Source organism: Pseudonaja textilis, chromosome 2, assembly GCF_049901715.1.
Source record: "Pseudonaja textilis isolate UNSWEBS1 chromosome 2, rPseTex1.2, whole genome shotgun sequence".
Lineage (NCBI taxonomy): Eukaryota > Metazoa > Chordata > Lepidosauria > Squamata > Elapidae > Pseudonaja > Pseudonaja textilis.
In genome coordinates, this window is record NC_141991.1 from 163,465,636 (window position 1) to 163,485,729 (window position 20,094).

Below are 20,094 nucleotides of genomic sequence, written 5' to 3' on the forward strand. Positions count from 1 at the left end.
AGAAAATTGTATCAATTATACAACATTAATATAAAAAACCACTACATTGCTTGCTTGGCTTTTATAATTGATACAAATCACACAGGTCCAGTTTTTCTTTTCATAGAATTTGGGTCATTTTAGTTCAGAACATCTATTGTCCAGTGGCACCAAATACACACAACCTCATGTTCTGTTTTGGAACATGAGAATTAAATGTAAAAGTTTAACAGCAGTAGAGAGATTTCATCTTCTGTTCATTTATTTAATTCTTTTCTCACACAGAAGTATCTTTTTAAGTCTGCTCTCATATTTGAACGTTATGGTCTCCTTTTTTTAAAAAAAAAATTCCTCCAGAAGTGAAGCCTTGCCTTTGTCTTGGTTCTTGAACATCTTCATTCTTCTGCAACTCTGAAACTCAAAGGATGAATTGAAAATGGCAATTCAAGTTCAATAGGCATTCATGCCAAGAGAGTCTATGAGGACGTCCAAACATGACCTGACAGTGATCCTACGTTGGATTAAAACCAAAATTCTTTTTGTCATTTATTCAGTGAAAAGTTTTTGCTAGGCTGCAGCAAAACCCCCTATGGCTTAACGGATGGTATTTATTACATTAAATGTTCAGTGATGACCAGCAATATTCTCTATTACCAGCAATATTCTCTCAAAATTCTCTATTTCTGGTGCCAAGAAACCTGAGTAGGAATCAAGCCAAGATAATTTGTGTTTGCAATCATGGAATTAAATCAAGGATGGATAGAAGGAAGAGAATGAATGTTGAGTGTCTTGACCTTGATTGATTAAAGTGGGGCTGGACTAGAAGACCTTCAAGGTCCTTTCCAAATCTGACATTATGTTATTCTGATTTCCTAAGCTAAGGAAATCTGAATCTCTGACCATTGAGACAAAGATCAGTGACAGCTCCTTTTTAGCATGAGTCTGTGAACCCCGTTCCCAATTTATGACATTTTATGGCTGTCCAGCTAGAAGTAAGAGGATATGATCCTGGATGGGGGGTGGGGAGTAGTTCCAATTCATGTTGAGTTTTATATTCAGATAACAGCTGATCAAACAGTTACAAGTGTTTTAGTAACCCTCTCTCCAACTCCAAGTGAATTAATTACTTAATTTATTAATTAATTGCAAGCAAATTAGCTTATCAGTCGCTGTAAACTCTTCCTCTTCCTCTCTCTTTTCTGGCCTCCCACTTTTCAAAGTCCCGGGAATCCAAGTGCTCATGTGCAACCTCATCATCCCCTTTAATTATTGGCAATGATGGTATTTTGAAACTCTGCAAAATCTTGGAGATCTTGAAAATCATGGAATTCTTTCCCAAGAAATCCTCCCTCTCCCCCACACCCCCCGCATTTCTCAGATGTGGCTCCATTTCTGTTATCACGTACTGACCAACAGGTCCAGTTTGGCCAGGATTGCCTCATTTGTAAAAACGTGTCTTGATCAATCCTGAAACTTCGGGGTCTCTACAGCCATCTCCTCTATGCTATGATGAGACACACAGATACTTTTTTACGAGAAAAACAAAACTTAACTTTCCCCTCTTAAATCACAATACGAGAAGAGGAAAATCAGCCATTTGGTTTGAATGGCCCATCCTCCCCTCTCTCTCTCCAGAAAAATTTAGGGTGGGTAATTTGGACTCAGTCACTCTCTCTCAGCCCAGTATCCCTCACAGGATTGTTGTTGTAGAGAAAATAGGAGGAAGAAGAAGTACAGGTAGTTCTAAACATACCACCACAACTGAGCCCAAAATTTGTGTTGTTGAATGAGATGTTAGTTAAGTGAATTTTGCCCCATTTTATGATATTTTTTTGCCACAGTCGTTAAGTGAATCTCTGCAGTTGATAAATTAGTAACCTGGCTGTTAAGTGAATCTGGCTTCCCCAGTTGACTTTGTTTGTCAGAAGGTCGCAAAACATAATCACATGACTCCGGGATGCTGCAATGCTCATAAGTATGAACCAGTTGCCAAGTGTCTGAATTCTGATTCCATGTTCATGGGGATGCTGCAAAGGTTGTAACCAGGGATGGGATTCTACCGGTTTGGACCGGTTTGGGCAAACCAGATGTTAAAGTTACAGCTGGTTGGCTGAACCAGTATTTCAACCAACCGGCTGGCCCCTCCCCTTCCGCCCCTCCCTGGAGTCTCCATGCAGCCCATTTTCGATGGGGGTAAGTGCAGGGTCTACGCAGAAGCTCTGGGAGGGGGAAAAATGGGCCTTCTGGAAGTTCAGAAATGGGCCTTTTTCTGACTTCTGGTGGGCCTCCAGAGGCCAGGGGAGGCTGTTTTCACCCTACCATAGCCCTGGGGGAGGCCTCTGGACCCTTGGGAGGGTGAAAACGGCCTCCCCAGGGCTCTGGAGGCCCACCAGAAGCCAGAAACAGGAAGTTCTGGTAGGCCCCACCCATCATGGCACCCGCCCACCCAGCAACCGGGCAGCGAACTGGTTCCTGGGATTTTTGACTCCCACCCCTGGTTGTAAATGTAAAAATCGGACATAAGTCACTTCTTGCAGTGGTGTTGTAATGCTCAACGTTCACTAAGTGAACCATTGTAAATTGAGGACTATCTGTATTAGTATGTTCACTGCCTTGATTATTTATAAAAATAATGAAGGCAGATATAGATACATAAAAGGCATGAATGAGCAGAACGTGCAACATAGGTTTTTCACATGGTGTTCCAGTATGGATGGATAGTTACCAGCAAAAGAAGATTCTCTGAGTGGGTCCCTTGAAACCAGCAATTTAAAAGGAAAATATTAAATCAGTATTCCATTTTATGTAATTGGTGGATGAAGTCTGCTTACATAAGACTCATTTATTATTTATTCATGTATTGGACAAGGAATAGATATACCATTTTCTTTTAATAATTAAACTGTATGTCAGCTGAAACCACAACAGAATTTTTACAACTTCATATGTAAAATAAAATTTTCATGGGAGAAGCCGAATCCAATAAATTACAAAAGCACATTTAAGAGCTTGCTTGCTTCTGTATACTGTAATTTGTGAAACAAATCTACAAATCAGCTATCCTCATTCATCAAAGTCAGGAAAAATCAAAAGAAAAGGCTTTCTTGCCTTTAAAACAGCTTCTCTGGAAATGCTACAGCCTGCAAAACACTTGGTTTGCTGCAAGTTGCTATGGACCCCTCCTTCGTCTCCCTCCACTGAAAGTCTGACAACTAATCAGAATACAAGCTTCAATTCAAATCCCAACAAAGGTTATAAAACCCAGGCACTCTCAGCCTGTCACCCCTTCTTGATCTCTTCCTTCACCATGAAGCACGTGATCATTCTTCCTTTTCACTCTGGAGCTTTAAGCCACGTGGTCCTGCTGTCCACCATTAAACCTTCCAAACAGCCTCCATGTTTCCAGTGTCTTTTTCCCACTTGGAACTGAACCCAGAAGGATTTTTCTTCCAACAGTACCTTAATTGAATTTATTTATTTGTTTGTTTGTTTGTCAATTGCTTACAAAATAATAGGTATAAGTAAAAACATAGTTATGAATACATGGATACATATAAGAAAAATAAAAAAAATAAAAGAAACAATAGGACAGGGACGGTAGGCACATTGGTGCGCTTATGTAGATATCATAATGTGTTAGGTGAAAGAAAACGTTAAAAGTTTAAACTATACTGAAGCATTTAATGAGCTTGACCAGTCCACACAACCTAATGACTCTCTACAGAGCAACTGTTCCAGCACTGGTTGACTGGTAGATTAATCTGCAGTATAATTCTGCCATTTGTTGTGAATGAAAGTCTCAAAGTAAAGCAATAGGAAATGTGAATGAGGAGGCACAACGGCTAGGTATTATCCCAAAAGGAATTAGTACAAAGTTCTTGTTATTTTAAAAAAATGCTTTTCGTTGAGTACAAACTACAACAAACTTATCTGCATATTTGTAACCTTGGGGATTCCAAGGGTTCCAGTTAGGAGACACTTTCTTGATCGCCCTTCCGTATGGCATGCAGATGATTGCAGACTGTTTGAGAAAAAAAAGATCCCCGATTCAGGTTTCAGCTTTGAGAATTGTGTGGCTTGGGATCTCAGCAATATCTCTGGAAGGGTTGGCAAGCCTCCAATGGGATTTTTTTCTTTTTAACAAAAGAAATGAACTGGTGGGAAATGTGATGGTCCTGGCTGTGCATGCCATTGAGCACATCTGCACTTAAATATGAGGCAAAGGCTCTTTTCTTTGATCTACATACTTTTCTGGTAAATCTCTATTATCGTTTGGGGAGGGAGGGGAAGGGCCAAAAGAAAAGAACTTTTCAAAGGAAACATTTCATTTTCTAATGAACCAGTCAGGAGGTCTTCCAACCTGCCGTAGCTTGCTGGATAATCATGTCTCGCAAACTTGAAAGGAACCTTCAATGTCTGAGATAGAATTGGTATTTCATACCTCACTCATTAATGAGGCACAAAGTTTAGAAAGCGGGAGATCGAAATATGCAATCTGGAACCTGAAAGAATAAATTAGCAAATAGATTCAAGCATTCCGTTGATAAACAACATGCTCTGATTTTGTGTGAATTACATACCCCTATTAGAGAAGTTTAAATAAATTTGCTTAGGTGGGAAGCTTTGATTCACAGAATCTTGCCGTGATAAAACCACCAAGGAAGACTCCAAAGATAGACAAAGAATGTGGAATATGTTGCATTGCAGCTGCTCAACAGCTGCATCTTGATTGTTATCTGAAATTCTCCAGTTACATATTAAAATGTGGAAATTTATTGCAATATCTTGCTGTATGTGAAAGAAAACACCCCATTCCATGAAAACAGCCCCAGCGTTTGATCTATTCTATAGTGAAAGAAATTCTGGGCTATTTGTTGGCAGAAAGTATTTAATATTGCAGAACCAACAACTAGTTTTATGTGGAGTTCATGTGTTTCAAAAAGTTCCCAGGCATACCTATTATGTTCAGGTAGTCCTCAATTTACAGCCATTCACTTAGTGACTGTTCAAAATTACAACAGCAAAATTGCAGCATCCCCATGTTTTCAAAATATGGGCGCTTGTCAACTGGGTATGTTTTTAGGATGGTTACAGTGTCCTGGCTTCATGGGATCACTTTTTGTGACCTTCTTAAAAGAAAAGTCAATGGGGAAGCCAGATTCAGTTAACAGTTATGATACTAACTTAACAACTGCAGTGATTCACTTAGCAATGGTAGCAACTAAAGTTATAAAATGGGGCAAAACTCACTTAACAAATGTGTTGCTTAGCAACAGAAATGTTGAGTTCAATTTGTGGTCATAAGTCAAGGACTACCTGTATGTTGAGGAAGTGGGTAAGAAAGAATTTATTTTTGACATCCATTCTCCAAAGTTTCACTTCATTTTTGTAACTTTTCTTTTCGTTACATAACAACTAGCACAATATTATTTTTCTGAGATTAAAACGAGAAAAAGACACAAAACAGAAAATGCACTTGGCCTCATGATGCCCAGTATCACACAGTGAGATGGACAAAAAGTCATAGGCTCAGCTAAAATATATTCAACCGTTTTCCATCCTCCTCTACTAAGAGAATGTCTTATTTCTGAAACTAAAAAAGCACTTGCAACAATGTGAAGCGTTTTTAAGCCTTTCAAAATGAAAACCATGGTGTAAGGTTCAGAATTATATCACGTGGACAGGATTGCAAAAATTATCACTGTTTGCCAGTTCCTGCTTACTTTCACCCTAATGGTTGTAGCCTGGCAATGAAAAGAAATAATATACAGCAAATCTGTTTTGTATATATTTCATATCACATATACTTTGATCTTTGGTTGGACCAAGCTGGTGTGTGCTTGAGTATCACTGATATCTATTATGGTTCCAAGAATTATAAAGTGTTATTAGAAGAAAAGCCAGCTGAAAGATTACTTAATAGTATTTGTTCTCCTACAAAAAGCAGATTTCCAGGCCAGACTTTGGACTGTGTTCTTGATTCATTCAGCACAATGTCTGAGTAGCAAAAGATGAGGGAATAATGGGGAGTGCTGAGTCCTTGCACCAGAGGTGGGTATTCAGCAGGTCCTGATCAGTTCTGGAGAACTGGTAGCGGAAATTTTGAGTAGTTTGGAGAACCGGCAAATACCGCCTCTGACTGGAGATTTTACAGTATCCTTCCCCTGCCACGCCCATAGAACTGAAAGTAAAAAAAATTTGAATCCCACCACTGCCTTGTACTCATGACAGGTAGACTCGGTGACCTGTGTCACCATTTCATCATCTGGAGTTGCTCCAAAAAGCAGAACCTTCTGAGAACCATGAGTATAAAGATGGCTGGTCTTTAATGAATGGGGACTATTTGTGATTTCTTGAATTACATTGTTCCAGGTCATTGAATACATAACTCAGCTGCCTACTAGATGAATTTTAAACCCAAAGATCTCTACTTTCATTCTGAATTTCCTGTGAATGTCAGAAGTGTTTCTATGTTCCATGCTTTCATAATGTCTCATTGTTTTATGGAGTTGCCTTCTTGGCAGGCTTTATGCTACAATTATTTTAAATATATATAATTATTTGTTAACTACCCAGGAGAGGAGAGAGAGAGAGAGAGAGAGAGAGAGAGAGAGAGCCAAACATCTCCATCACATCCAGAAATTAAGAACTTTTGGGAAAAACTGAGCAGCTGGCCTGAATATGAAGGAAAATAAAGCTGGAATGTGCCATTGCCCAAGTTAGTGAGGAATTGCCATAGTGTCTTTCAGGTGACAAAATGGGTAGGGTCATCACAGTTCAGTTATGCTGATTGAATTGGCTAGGTTTAAAATTCATCTAGTAGGCATCTGAGTTATGTATTCAATGACCTGGAACAATGTAATTCAAGAAATCACAAATAGTCCCCATTCATTAAAGACCAGCCATTTTTATGCTCGTGGTCCTCAGAAGGTTCTGCTTTTTGGAGCAACTCCAGATGATGAAATGGTACTATAAGAGATACCAGAATGTTGCTGAAGGGGAATGAAGAGTGAATCCAATTTTTCCTTCCTTCCTTCCTTCCTTCCTTCCTTCCTTCCTTCCTTCCTTCCTTCCTTCCTTCCTTCCTTCCTTCCTCCCTCCCTCCCTTCCTTCCTCCCTTCCTTTCTTCCTTCCTCATGGGTGGCTACATAAATCATATAAACACATCCATTAAAAAAGTCTTGGATAATAGGTCAATTATCTTTGAGATCTTTGTCATACTTGGCAACCTATTACTTGCTTTCCCACATTTCCCCACACTCTATAACATTTCTTAAAAAGTGCCCCATAATTTGAACAGAGTGGGGATTCCTCTCAAATGTAATGAAGGACATTTTCTTTTCTTTTTTTTCTTGTGCTATTTCTGTCTCCAATTTACCTCCATATAGGGCTATGCAAAAAAAAAAAAAGGGAAACAGATAGTAGACTGGCACAGACTCATTTAAAAGATGTTCAATTTTTTCTTGTGTTTGGAAGCTAAAAGGGAAAATTAACTTTAAAATAACCCCATTCACATCTGCTGCATATATGGAAGTAGCATAGATAAGATAACTGATAACAAGTTTTTAGCTGCTATGCCAAGATTTGAGTTCAAATAACATGCAAGGTCTTCCAACTAGTTGTCAGTTAAGTAGCATTCAGTCCTAAGATATGTACTACAGAATCCTCATATCATCCACAGGAATTTTGTTTGTCTCATTATCCCTAGAGATTATTTGCAAATATTCCCAGATACTTTTCAAGCTTTTCTGGCACCTGACATCAACAATGATATCAAGAGAAGGGAACAGGAAATCTCTTCCCTTGATTTATGAAAGCAGCGTTGCTTTTTTACTTTGCTTCTTTATTGTTTGTTTCAGTCTGTCTTTATATTATGGCTGTTTTCTCTCCAAGTCTAAATGCAACGGTGTATTTTATAGCAAGCATCTGACTAATCACATAAAGTGACCTCCCTTCTCCTAACTGCCTACCGGAGATCTTTCTGGAAAATACATAATGATTAATCCCAAAGGTGCTTTTTTTTCAAGAGGCAACTGGACTTTCTTGTTTATCTTTGAAGACGTTTTGCTTCTCATCCAAGAAGCTTCAATCTGACTGGATGATGGGGAATGGAAGAATTTATATTCCTTGCAAATCCTTCCATTCCCCACCATCCAGTCAGAGCTGAAGAAGCTTCTTGGATGAGAAGCAAAATGTCTTCAAAGAAAAAACAAGGAAGTCCAGTTGCCTCCTGAAAAACATATCTTTGGGGTTTGGGCCAACCATGACCCGGATAACTGAGACTCTCCATGGACATAATGATTACTGTTAAGATTTGTATTTTACAAAGCAACTCTATATGTGTCCAGTAAACATAAAATTTTGTTTAGAATAAGGGTTAATCCAGGAGTGGGATTAAATTTTTTAAACAACTTGTTCTGTGGGCGTGGCTTAGTTGGTGGGCGTGGCTTGGTGGTCTTGTAACTGGGTGGATGTGGCTTGGTGGTCATGTTATTGGCTGGGCATGGCCAACTCAATATCACTCACATCGAGGCACGCATCTCCTTGCCTGGCCTCTCATGACTGTAGGGATGCTGCAACAGTCGTAAGTGTGAAAAACAGTCATAAGTCACTTTTTTCAGTGCCTTCAATGCCATTGTAACTTTGAATGGTCACTCCACATAAGCAAAGTACTAGCCAAGGAGGAGAAAAAAACTCCAGAGAAGTTCCAGAGACAGGAAGTCTAGTCCTTCCAAGAATGTAATAAGGGTTAACAGAGAGGCAGTTTCTGTAAGCAACACCAGAATGTTTCCTTCCTGCCTTCCTTACAGGATTAGGCCAGTAATTTCTTCTAACAACGGTTCTTCAAACTGCTTAGAATGTTAACATCCGATTCTAGCGAATAGGTGCGAACTGGCAGAATCCCACACCTGGGTTAATCCCAACTAAAAGTATATAGCAGGACAATCTTATTTCCTACAACATTTATTTGTGGGATATGTCTACTGCCTGAAACTAGGAATCAAGGTGGCTTATAGAACTTATATAAAGAAAGCAAAATGAATCAATGTACAATCAATAAATAATGACACAAGTAATAAGTTATGTTTATTGAGCATGGTGCTGTTGGTTATAATTCACCAGATAAGGCTACAGCTGGCACTAAACCAAAGTTTGTATGCAAAGCCCTTCTTGTCACAGCTCTCTATCTGTTCCTTTGAACCAGAGCTATAAATCCAGGAGAACCAGATGCTGTAAGCATAATCCCCCCAAGAGTCAAAAATGGTACTTTTATGGAATCAGTCAGATTCTGAATTAAGACCCACTCCATCTTCTTTGGACTAAATCTGAGCCTCTTTTCCCCCATCCATACCCTCACAGTCTCCAGATATCCATACCCTCACAGTCTCCAGATATCAATCATGACTTTCCCTACATCTTCTAATTAACCCAGGTTAAAGATGTATAACTGGGTATCGCCTGTAAATTGATGACACCTCAGCCCAAAACAGATGACCTTTCCCATTAATTTCATGTACTGTAGATAATGATAAGGATAGGGGGAAGAACTGAACCATGATATATCTCAAGTATCTTTAGGTCCTCACTCCCCTAACAACCCTTCAGACTTACCTATTCAAGTAGTGTAACACTGGGAACAGTTGAGGGCAAAAGAAGAAGGGAACGGCAGAGAATGAGGTGGCTAGATAGAGTCATTGAAGCAGTCAGCGTGAGCTTAAGTGGACTCAGGTATGGTAGAGGACAGGAAGGCCTGGAGGAACATTGCCCATGGGGTCGTGATGGGTCGGACATGATTTCGCAACTAACAACATTCAAGTAGGAGTAGAACCACAATAACATCATAATACAGCTTTGTGGTGCTATGCATCTGATTCCCAAAAGGGATTTCAGAACCCACAAGAGTAGAAACATAGCACCTGCCAAGAATTCTTTAAAGCATCCATGTCTTTTCCTGAGATTTCCAGAGTTGCTCTTCTCAGCTTCTCTAGGATCTTGGGAAAAGAAGTATCTGTTTTAAAGAGTTGAGTACCTATAATTGCCTGGGCTGAAATCAGTAGTTCTTTTGATTGGATAAAGTCAGTTAACTGTCTTTCCAGACTGAGACTGGGTTCATATATTATGCGAATCTATGGTTTGCTTCATTTAATTCACCCAGTCAAAACTAAACAAATCACACTATGTCTTATTGTAATATTTAATTTAGGTGTCAACCATGCAGAAAACAATATGTTTTAAAATGAGCATAGTTTCATTGGAATTGTAGAATATACTGTAGTTTACTTTGTGTTACAGCTATATTTTTTAAAGATCAAGATGTAGGCCACACTGCCCCAGTTTACAACTTCTAAAGTAGATGAATATAAAATAATGAAGTTCATAAGGAGAATATACAGAGGAAATTTTATATCCCTCTTTTATATCATTAATTGGGTAAAATGGGGGTAACATCTCCTCATTTTTTGTCACCCAGTCCAGATCTGAAAGTTAAATAGAGCAATTATTCAGCAGCTGGATGCCTTTGAATGTTATATATTGATGGGTTGCAATCTTTTCTGGCTTGTTGCTGAGAGAAACTAGATAGAAAGGTCTGGTCTTTCCCCCAAGGCAAGCAGTTATTGCTGCGCTGATCCAAGTTTCACCTTTCCATTGTTTACCAAAATAATATGAAGTCTATAATCTTTCCAGCAACCCATTAACTTACTTCCTGATTTTTTGTGCTTTGTGTGGGTTTTTTTTTTTTACTTGAAAGATTAGCTGTGTAGAGTGGCGTGGGGGGTGGGGAATATTTGAGCAGGACTTTGCACCTTGTTGTTCCTGTTAATGGTTCTCCTTTATCCCAGGGACTGTCCCTGGTCAAGAGCAGAGATGCAACAGAGAATTACCTCCAGAGAGTGGAGATCAGGTTTGTGGAACTAAAGCCACCTTGGTATGAAGCACTCTTGTGTTGGTCTTGGTACTGTTGGTAGAAATATCCTTCTGGGTTCAGTTCCCAGTGGGGAAAAAGTCACTGGAAACATGGAGGATGTTTGGAAAGATGGTTTTAATGGTGGATAGCACCACATGGCTTGAAGCTCCAAAGAAGAATGATCACATGCTCCAAGGTGAAGGAAAAGAGAAAGAAGGGCTGCCCAAGATGCTGAGAGACCCTTATATACCCTCTGTTGGGCCCTACCTTAGTCTTTCCTGTTCCTGTGCAAGAAATGTATACCATTGGCTGTCAGACTCCCAGGGGTGGGAGTCTTAGCTAACTTTGTAGGCTATCCTGAGTTCCAGGCTTGGTTGAGCCTTGCTGGATGTTGATGCACTGAAAGGGCTCTAGGGCAATTGCTATACCTTTACCTGGAGATCTTTGTTATGTAAAGTATTCTGGCTCAGGCCTTAATGGCCCACCCATTAACAAAGGGGGGCGGGCTGAGTTTCTGCCTCTCTGAATTTCTGCTTTACTCTTTTTAGGGGAAATATTCTGCCTTTTTAATATTTCCCAGGATATTTCAATTTTCTAGGAGAGGGGTGGGTGCTAACTTCCTACAGTACGAAGCACTATTGTGTTGATCAACAATAGGTTGAGTTGAAGACTCTTTAGAGCATGGTCAAGATCTTTGAACCACGGTAGAAAAAGGAGGATGGTTTGTGAATATGAACATTTATACTTATCAAATTCCTTACTAACTCATTCATTTTAACCACGAGTAGTCCTCAATTTGCGACCATAATTGAGCACAACATTCCTGTTGTGAGACATTTGTTAAGTGAGTTTTGCCCCACTTTGCGACCTGTCTTGCCACAGTTGCTAAATGAATCACTGCAGTCATTAAGTTAGTAATATGGTTGTTAAGTGAATCTGGCTTCCCCATTGACTTTCCTTGTCAGAAGATTATAAAAGGTGATCACATGACCCCAGGGCACTGCAACTGAGTCAGTTGCCAAGCACCTGAATTCCAATCTTGTGACCAGGCTGCAAAGGTTGTGTTGGAAGAATTATCCTTCTGGGTTCAGTTCCAAATGGGGGAAAAGACACTGGAAACATGGAGGCTGTTTGGAAGGTTTAATGGTGGACAGGACCACATGGCCTGGTGCTCCAGAATGAACAGGAAGGACGATCACATGCTTCAAGGTGAAGGGAGAGATCAAGAAAAAGAGGCTGAGGTGCTGAGAGTGCCTGGGTTTTATAACCTTTGTTGGGATTTGAATTGGAGCTTGTATTCTGATTGGTTGTCAGACTCTCATGGGGCCATGCAGGGGCAACTCTATAGGCTGTCCTGAGTTCCAGGCTTGGTTGAGCCTTGCTGGATGATGATGCACTGAAAGGGCTTTTGAGCAATTGCTGTAGCTTTACCTGGAGATCTTTGTTATGTAAAGTATTCTGGCCCAGGCCTTAATGGCCCACCCATTAACAAAGGTGGGGCTGAGCTTCTACTTCTGAGGTGAGTTTCTGCTCTTGAGTTTCTACTCTTTTTAGGGGAAATATTTTGCCTTTTTTATATTTCCTAGGATGTTTCAATTTTCTAGGAGAGGGGTGGGTGCTAACTTCCTATAGTTGTAAGCGTGAAAAATGGTCACAGGTCACTTTTTTCAGTGCTGTGGTAACTTCGAACGGTTGCTAAATGAACCGTTGTAAGTGGAGGGCTACCTGTATTTGAAAAAGCAGCTCTGAAATGGTTCTCCCGACAAGGAATTTTATTTAAAGGATTTTTCAGGCGCTGTATCTCTCTTTAGGCTGCAGCGTCTTCTAAAGCAGTGTTTCCCAACCTCAGCTATTTTAAGAAGTTTGGATTTCAGTTTCCAGAATTCTCCAGCCATTATCCTGGAAATTGAAATCCATGCACTTGGTTGAGAAACACCGCTGTCAAGGACATCAATCCTAGTCCAGTTTAAGAATGAAGAACAGTAAGGAGGGAACACGGGGCCATTGATTTTTGTGTGGCTGATGATAAATATCCCCGAGACGCAGTGATTCTCAACAAAGAGAAACATTTCAGATTTCTAATTTAATGATATTTGTTTTCCTGAGTGTTCTCAATGTTCATCACCAACAGAGATTCTTCAACATTTTCAGTACAATTACATTCATTTCTACTTGGAGGCAGCTTTTGGACTGTGTGCTTGAGGTGGGAAAAATGACACTTTGATTTTGGATTTTGCTGATTAGACAGATTGTTGTTATAGAAATGACGAGTATGTATTGGTGATTGTGTTTCTTTGGAATCCGTTGGAAATTAATATGTTAGTGAGGGTGTGTAGTTCTGTTCTCAGGTGGTCTTTATCAGCTAGACGTTTGGTTCTGGTTCTCGCAAGCCCATCACACAACCCATTACCCAAGCCGTTAAAACAGGAGAGGCTAATGGAAAAAAGATCACTACAAAACAAACGACCCAGGAGATTACAGCACAAGATCCAGGATATCTCCACAACAAAACTCACAAGGCCATCACACAGCCTATTATACCAACATCAACTCCATCAACCAATCAAGAGGCAGCAGCCCAGCCAACCAGCCGAGCACACCAGCCCCCAGTATTTATAGAGGGAGATTTATAGAGTATTTATAGAGAGATGGCAGCTCCAATCACACACTGCTTGCACTGGCACAAAGCTGAAAGCACCAGCCTGAGGATGGCGAGTGGGACCTTGCCGAAACGTCACCAAGATACTCTCAATCTTACACAGGAAAAGACCCGAACACACCTCGCCGAAACGGGAGGTGTATTTCAGTGGTGAAATACATACATACATATACATACACACACACACATTCTTGAACATTTTCATTTTAGTAATGTGAAAATGGTTATGTTGCCCTCCGATTATATTTCCAAGTTTCCAACATATTTGTCCTTTCAAATTCCCTGCAGTTGATCACAAAGCTGCTAAAGCCATCTCTACATGAAGAGGAATTTAATGTAGCTAAGAAGAGGTACTATTGGTTGCCTTCAGATAAGGGGTGAAGACTGGAGATCAGGCCGCAAACCTTTACCTCAGAAGAGGATGGTTGAAAGACGATGGCTGTTTCTTCTTGTGTAATATTGGTACATTTGCTTTTCTCCCCATTTTCACAAGCAGTAAGATGAGTTGCCAGGAGCTGATCTTATTCTCTGAAAAGAAGAAGAGAAATGGCTTTTCATCAGTTATGGATGGCTGAATGCAGCTTTGGAGTAACTGGAGCACAGGACCTGCAGGCTGAAAGAAGTGCTTGTTAACAGTAGGCAAATACTTGTAGCTGGTGATAGCTTTTTCTGAAGCAGACATCCTTGATGGTTTTATGCATGCTGAGAACTCTTCTGCTTAGAAACACACAATGGAATGCCTGCTATTTATAATCCTAAAATAAAACAAGGAAGTTAAGGCAGGGAGAGGTAGCAGAATGCTGGCATTCACTTTGGAATGTGGAAGTTTGGGTTTCAGCAATAGCAGGAAGACAAGAATAATTGGGGTTTCCTGACAAAGTGCAACCTGGTCATTTGGTGTGTTTTCAGGAACTCACAGGTTTCACTGTGATGACCATGGAATTTCTTTAACATTTCAGTTTGGAGACATCCGGGAGCATTTCAATGTGGTACCTCTTCTACTCCCCAATAGTAAATAAAATAAATCGCTACCTCCTTCCAATCTACAATTTTATGACCTGTTTTATGCATCTGCTTGTTTGTAGACAAGGCTGTGTGCTTATAAGACCTGCCTGGCTGCACAGTTGTCATTTTTCTGTATTGGAGATCATTCTTCTTTTCCTAAGTGCATCCAAGCAAAACAGGGGACAACAGTGGTTGTGAGGAGGAGAGAGATAGCTCTGAATATCTATCTCAACCATTCCCTTTGTATGTAAGGAAATGAAAGAAAATGGCTCATAAGGCTTGAAGAAAACCCAAAGAACAGGGTTGTTGTTGTTGTTTTTGTTTAATGGAATCTGGTTCTGTGCAAAACATAGAGATGAATGGCTGCTGTGAAGAGGCTCTGGCAAGTCATGAAGTCACACTTCCTCTTAATACATTGGAGAACAGAACGCAAGGGCAACAGAAGCCTGGTAAGGGAGCCAGAGTTCCCAGCCATGGAAAACAGAGCATCCAGAACCTGCAATGCTTCAGCTTTGCCAAGATTCCTTGTTCTTGGTTTGGGTTCTGCTACAGATGGACCAGAAATAAAGTATCTGATGAATGAACATAAAAACACGTGACAGGAGAGAATTGCAAAGGTGATTGTGGGGCAAAAAGGCGCAGATTCTATATATAAGTTGAAAGGCCTTATCTTGAAGAGCTCTGAAATCTCGGAGATGTGTCAATAAGGTACAAAGGGAAAATATAACCCATTTTAATTTCCCAGACTTTTCATAACAAAGACATAGTTTCTTATCAATTGAAAATATTAGGATTACAGTCATTTGAAGATCTCTATTACAGTTCTATTATTTATTGATGAAAATAGCCTACTCCATATGTTTCTGCAGGAGTACCTCTTCCGGGGATTGAAGAAGATTGACTTAAAACCATATATCTTGCAGAGAGACAATAATGAAGAGTCATCCTCAGATTGAGTTATTGGACTCTATCAGTAAGGATAAATAGAGAACATCTGTCTCCAGGAGAGGTTATAGGCAAAGCTATATTAATGTCCCAAACCAAAACACTGTACAATAGGTACTTCTTTTGCAAAGACTAACCATAGGTTTCCATATTGCTTCTCCATGCTGTTATCTTGAGTACATTATTCCATCATCTAACAACGCAAGACAAAATGTATTGTGCAGGTCTGAAACCATTTGTAGAATTTCTCACACTACTTGAGTCACTACGTAGTAATCTCTACACATAGAAATGGCTGAAGGCACCTGCTTTATGATGTATGTAATATATCCTTCCATATTCATGTTTATTACAGAGGCCTTACAGGTGCCTATGGAAGGACCTAATTAGGGTAGCTATGAGAACATCTTGCATAGTGAAATAATTTTGAACCAACATTTCCAAAGCCACTTATACAGGCAAAATGTTGAATTTATAGATCATGCAGCAAGTACTCTGTCCCAAAAGAAAAAGAAACTGACAGTAAGGGACATTAACTAAAAGTAAGGGACATTGAAGGAGGCCATTTTAACTATGTCTTGTTCATCATACATTATTTTACTTTAGACTCAGGCCTGCTGAGAAATAAAAACAGGATACAAACTATATTGTCGGAGTCTATCGCCTTCCTGCATTGTCTGTTGCCTTTCACGCACTCGCTTCCTTCCGTTACATAGTATTCCTTTTGTGCATGGTTTTGAATGGGGTGCATTAAGACCCTAACAAGGGTCATTTATTAGTGGCTTGGCATCTCTTCACATCAATTAACAGAACAGACAAATAGAGTCTCTCGAGTTGGATTTCCACAGATAAGGTCATCTTCTGGAATGCAATTGAAAGCTTCTGACCATTGATTTAAAAGCCAGTCTGGGAATTTAAGAATCAGGTGCCAATTTTAAAAAAACCCACATGTATGGTTTCCTCTTTTACCATACACCAAATATTTGTTGACCATTTTTGGAGTTTTTATGATACTAGTATCATTGGTCTCAGAGAAATGAAAAAAAAAACAAACAAAACCCTGGCTTTTATTTGGTCAATAGCAATAACAACCACTCTACCTCATCTGGCAAATTCCTGGATAGCATAAATTTTAAAATCATATGTTTCTATCGTCTTTCTTATGCAGACAACATAATGCCTTGCATAATCCTTATATAACGGTTCCTCGGAGTCAATAGGTCCCTCAGTAATTGATTCTCTCCGTGTGCCTGAATGTGGTGGAATTGCCTACAATATATTGAGATGGCTTATCCATGTGTTCCTCTTAATCTTAATGTCAGGAAGTACATGATAAAAACAGCAGAGGCTGAAGTGGTTTCAGGTTGCATTGGGGGCTCTCACAGCTGCTGGGTTGAAGAAATAAAAAAAATAAGATTGTCCTCTTTCCCCATTCTCCTCCTCGTTCTTAGCTTTATGTCTTGCCTGAAGAAGAATTCTGGAAAACCAGGAAAACTCTTTTATGACCTTGAATTCATATGATAAAGGTATCTAGTTGGGTTCCAAAAATCCAGATGAACACTAAAAGGCAGCAAAGGATACAGAAAACTCATTCTCTGAGGCCATCAAGTAACTTCCTAGAATTACAACCCAGTAATCACTCAGTTATCACTCTTTTATAGAGTGAATGAAATTTTATATAATTTGTATACATTATTATAAATAAGGGAATCATGGATTAGATTGCCGAATATAGAATTTATGTTTTAATTAATAAATACTAAAACTGTAGCTAACATACCTCCCAAACACAGAGTAGCAGACTATGTAACAACCTTGTTGGGATTTTTATGTCAAAGAAATATCACATGTTTTTTTTAATGCAAACAGTTCCTTTTTGTATAAATGTTATTGCCAGTCTTCCATGTGTTCATAACTATCTTCATTCGCCTTGTTCAAATTCTACTTTTTATTCCATTCTTTTATTCATAGGAACTTACAAAATGAACATGCACAAATGTTATTTTATTGTCTATTTTATTTTTAAAAACATACAGGTCATTTTAATGAGTAAAACAGCTTCCAAATTTCAGTGAAGCAAACTTTTAATGAAACTAAATAACAATGCAATAAATAATAAAAATAAGCAAACAAAACAAAAATGATAATATTTCTACTTGGCATCCCAGCAAGCCAATTCAGGAGAGACCATTCAGGATAGATACATTTTAAAGGAAGCATGCCAAATAATAATAATAAAGCAACAACAATCAATCGTATCAAAACATTGAAATAAATGCATAAAATTATTTTCTAACATTTAACAATAGAGGAGCTACTGATGAAAACACACTGTTCTTTCTATCTGTAAAGTCAAATTAGAAATAGCAATGGTAAAATTTCATCCTAAAGCTATCATAGACCTATAATTCAGTTCAAAGGCTGCAGTCAATAAATAAATAACAGAATAAATAATTTCAAATATTAGAAATCCAACAGGGAACATGACAGCTTGCTCCATGTATGGCTATGAAGGCCCATGTGCAACTTTGGATGAACTTCTAAATTAGTGTTTCTCAATGCTGGCAGATTCAAGTCATATGGACTTCAACTCCCAGAATTCCCCAGCCAGCATGACGGTATCCCCATCTGGTACATACATGTAAGGCTGTAAACATGAAACAATTTCTCCAATTTCCAGTGCATCAAGTTCAACTTTCTTTTTTCATTCTTGGACTCTTAATTTCTATCTGGTTAGGAATTAACAGTATAATTGTGAGTGAATTGTGTAGACATTAAAGAGTTGATTCAGTTGAACTGGAGGAGTCATATTCCATATGGATGTGATCACAATAGTTGGGGAAGAACAACAAAGATAAAATCAGCAGGACCTGCAAACAATTATCTATATCCTCCCTACTTATGTATATATCATTGAAAAGCCAGGGTGGTGTAATAATTAAGATATTGAGTGGGATCAAGAGACCCAAGTTCAATTCCCATGGGGTATTGGTATTTACTGAGGGATTCCTAGCCAGACAGCCTCTGCCTAACTCAATTCATGAGTTTGTTATTGTTTGGATACAATGAAGAGAGATTCTCATGTGTGACTTAAGTTCTCAGAGGAAAGCCAGGCTTAAAAGACAATGAATGTAGCATGTAACGCACAAAGTCAGATCATTGGTTGTAAAGTGCTTGTTGGCGGTCTCAGCAGAGATCAACATAGCTTAAGTTCCTTTGTGGGTGGGCAACTCTTTATATCTTTTCCCTTAATTTTTTTTTTTAACCTCCAAGCACTGTAGAGGATATTGCCATGCTATAATGCCAGTATCTCAATACTTAGAGCTAACGGACGAAATAAGTGCATGAAACCCATGAGAAAATAAACACATTCAGAAATAGGCAATGTTACCACTAAGTCACAGGGAAGCTATCTGGGAGGATTCTAGGAGCAGAAAAAATGGAGGCCGCATCTTGTTCATGGACTACACTTTTTTTACTTCTGCTGTAGGAGTGCTTTAGTGCTAAGAAAGATCAAGGTGATCACTAGATGAGCCATGGTGGTGCAATGGTTAGAGTGCAATACTGCAGGCTGCTTCTGCTGACTGCCAGCTGCCTGCAATTTGGCAGTTCAAATCTCACCAGGCTCAAGGTTGGCTCAGCCTTCCATCCTTCCGAGGTGGGTAAAATGAGGACCCAGATTGTTGGGGGCAATAGGCTGATTCTGTAAACCGTTTAGAGAGGGCTGTAAAGCACTGTAAAGCAGTATATAAGTCTAAGTGCTATTGCTATTGCTATTGCTAGATAGCAGGAATTCCTGAATTCCTGAATGAGGTAATCCAAACAGGTGTGTGTGTGTGTAATATGGTTTAAAAAGTCAGGTTGGCAACCATAATGGTATAATTGAAACTCCACACCCATTTTTATGTGCAACCTTTATAAAAACCAAGCTGAGCTTTGATTGCACTGTTGTGGTCACCATTTTGCCTTTTTCTATCATACTCTGCAGATTCTCATGAACCCCAAACTATGTTTTTTTGGCATTGTGACGGAATTTCAAGGCTCTCTGCAATGAATTGTTGATATTCTCTTGTCTCTGCTAAGCACCAGTGGTCTTTTTCCAAAACTTGTTTGATGCTGTCCCTGAAACAATTGGGAAGGGCAAAACTAACAGTTCTACTCTTAGAAGTCATGCTTTCCTACAATGTATTTTTTCTTTTCAGATTTGTGTTTTAGGCTGTTCCAGCCTTTACTTTAAAACTTGCTCAGTTAAGAAGATGAATTTTCCAGAAATTTTATAAATTATTTCAGTAATCCTGAAGTTAATTCTTGAAGAGCAATTTTTTCTCTAACTATTAAGGCGTGTTATATCAGTATTAGTTCAATAAAATAACAAGGCAAGGATATCGCCAATTATACATTGTATTTTGCTTTGATCATTTTATTGTTCTTATGCTTTTTTCTGATTTCTGGTCTGTGACCATAATAAAGTTTTGTTGTTTATTGCTGCTACTGGAGATACCATGTATACATGTACACATGCAGAATTATTGCAGAATTGTGGGTCTTCTCTGTCCTAGTAGGCAGGACTGTTTAACTGGGTCATGGGGGAGTTAGTATG

The 20,094-nt window shown here is 39.2% G+C and overlaps 1 protein-coding gene across 1 annotated transcript in view; it reads right to left on the minus strand.

The window, feature by feature from the left end:
- Positions 1-3,391, minus strand: part of LOC148127225 (uncharacterized) — a 230,714-nt gene extending 227,323 nt beyond the window's left edge. Inside the window, exon 1 of the transcript XR_015742107.1 lies at positions 3,286-3,391. The gene's annotated coding sequence lies outside the window, so the exon portion shown is untranslated. The remainder of the gene's footprint in view (positions 1-3,285) is intronic.
- Positions 3,392-20,094: the final 16,703 nt, after the last annotated feature.